The sequence below is a fragment of the Pollachius pollachius genome, assembly GCF_949987615.1.
Source record: "Pollachius pollachius genome assembly, chromosome: 4".
Taxonomy (NCBI): Eukaryota; Metazoa; Chordata; class Actinopteri; order Gadiformes; family Gadidae; genus Pollachius; species Pollachius pollachius.
This window is the reverse complement of record NC_136937.1, coordinates 12,029,189-12,031,688: the sequence shown is the minus strand read 5'-3', so window position 1 is coordinate 12,031,688 and position 2,500 is coordinate 12,029,189. Positions and strand designations below refer to the sequence as shown.

The window sequence follows — 2,500 nt, the reverse complement described above, 5'->3', positions numbered from 1 at the left end:
GGTCAGAATACTCCGATACTGCACTATATATACTATATACTATAATATAGTACTAAAATACTAGACTATAATATAATACTATAATATAGTACTGAACTACTAGACACCTCTCCTGGAGGTCAGAATACTCCAATACTGCACTATATATACTATATACTATAATATAGTACTAAAATACTAGACTATAATATAATGCTATAATATAGTACTGAACTACTAGACACCTCTCCTGGAGGTCAGAATACTATAATACTATGCTATAGTACTGTAATACTATACACCTCGTCTGGAGGTCAGAATACTATAATAATACTACACTCTACTATAATACTATACTATTATACTACACTATAATACTTTGCTATAATGCCGCACTACAATATTACACTATAATACTATACTATACACTTCCCCTAGCCATGACATACTCATGGTTCTCACACATTCTAAATAAATACTCTCTATAAAACGTACATAGCAGCGTATAGCATGTAGTATAGTTACATGATATAGTGTCACACAATACAGAGAGGCATGGCCCAATACCTACATAACTGTTATCGCTATTCAACCCCATATATAGATATGGTAATGATAGAATGAGGACAGATGGTTAAAGTGATTCTAAAATGTCCGGCAATCGTCAGAATTATGACACACATAAATAAACAGAGAAAGAAATAAAGTAGATAACGTCCAAAAGCATGATGGATTTAATATCTGTACCAAGCGCATCTAAAAAATAAGTGCGCTATAATTCACCGGTCCTCTGACCTTTCTAAACATCAGCGCTAGATTCAACCAAGCGGGGAATTCATGGACAGAAACCTCCTCCCTTCAGTACGGTAACAGCTCTCCTCATTAAAACACACACCATCTCATCATGCCCTAATCCAGCCATAGTGAGTAGAAACCGTGAACCACATCTCCGTCTGTATGTTAAGAGATTCTGTGGCTGTGGGTGGTGTCTAGTCAGGAGCTCTGTGCTACACGGACGTCTGGGTTCTCCTCTCTGTGCGTAGCCATCACGTCACTGGAGAAACGAAGCAGCAGATCGAGTTAGAAATTGGCAGACCTGGACGGGTCGTGGATGAGAGCTGGAGTGGATCGGCAGTGTGGAGCCTGCAGGCCGCTGAGGTGGAAGACTCTGTTCCTAGCAGGAGTGATGGGCCACAGCCTCGTCGTTTTGTTAAGATATAGAGAACGCGTTGAGCTGGGTGTGCGATTATGTGTCGTGGGTTTCATGTTAATGACCTAGCTCGAAGCTAGCTGCGCAAATGGGTGAATCATGACCAATCGCTGTACAGTTACCTGTTGTAACAGGAGAGTTCCGACCTTGAGTTAGGTGGTCGATGGTTCAGAGGGCCTAGACTACAGACGCACTAAAATCGCTTTGCCCCTCCGACCGGCCTTTGAGAATTCTGAGAAAGTTCCTGCGGTCAGAAAGTGCAGAATATCCATACTTCAAAATACAATGATTGAATCTAGGAATGAACCAATAGGAGGCGGCCGTTTCCATCGTTCCTCCCTGAGAAGCGAGGGGACATGAGATAAAGCCCGTCAGCTGCTGAGCATTCCGAGGTCGTACAACAGTGCGACGGGCGACGCGCTGTGTACATGAGCCCCATTACAGTGTCAAAGATGAAATATTGGGCACAGGAGCTGCCAGATTGTCGTGTCACAGAAGAGGAATCGTGTGTGCATCGGGATCGAGATTCCCGTTTCCAGTCGGGATGCTGGAGCCTGTTAGATCGCGGTGTCGTTATGGAAACGTGCACGTGGACTAGCGTCGACCGGGGTATTTCATGTTGTCCACAACGTCGTCAGGGTGATTATTTCCTGAGACCGACATCCGTCTTTGCGACAGAGTGAAAGGCAGAGTGCCAAGCCAGTCAGTTAGTCGATGGGGAAACCAACAGCTCTGCCAGGCCTTTTAGGTAGCAGCCAACCCCCCCCCCAAACACATTTGCTTTGCATAAATAAATGTAGTTATTTTAGATGTATTCATCTTTCTCTTTATATTCATAATTTGAAATCCATCCAGTCACCCAAACCCTAATTTTTGGAAGTAGTGGTAGTTCTCCATTTCCAACCTGTGTGTGTGTGTGTGTGTGTGTGTGTGTGTGTGTGTGTGTGTGTGTGTGTGTGTGTGTGTGTGTGTGTGTGTGTGTGTGTGAACCACACCACTTGTGGACATGGGTGCATGCACATTCACTCCATTGTCTTTACTCTTTACTCTCTCTCTCTCTCTCTCTGGCTCTGTCTCTCTCTCTCTCTCCATCTCTCACTCTCTCTCTCTGCCTTCACTCTCTCCTACTCTCTCCTACTCTCTCCCTCTGTCTCCTACTCTCTCTTTCTATCTCTCGCTCCCTCGCTCTCTCTACTCTCTCTATTTTTCTCTGTGTCTCTCTCATATGTGCATGCCACTCACCTTCTCCCTTCTTGTCAGTGCTTTGTTCCCCGGCTCAACTCCCCTCTGTGTTCTCAACAGCAGGCTCCA

General features: G+C 44.4%; 1 protein-coding gene across 1 annotated transcript in view; it reads left to right on the top strand.

Annotated features, from left to right (window-relative positions):
• LOC307074524 (matrix metalloproteinase-17-like) overlaps nt 1–2,500 on the top strand; it is a gene marked incomplete at both ends in the record, with an annotated part of 48,350 nt that overhangs the window by 19,982 nt on the left and 25,868 nt on the right. The window lies entirely within an intron of this gene.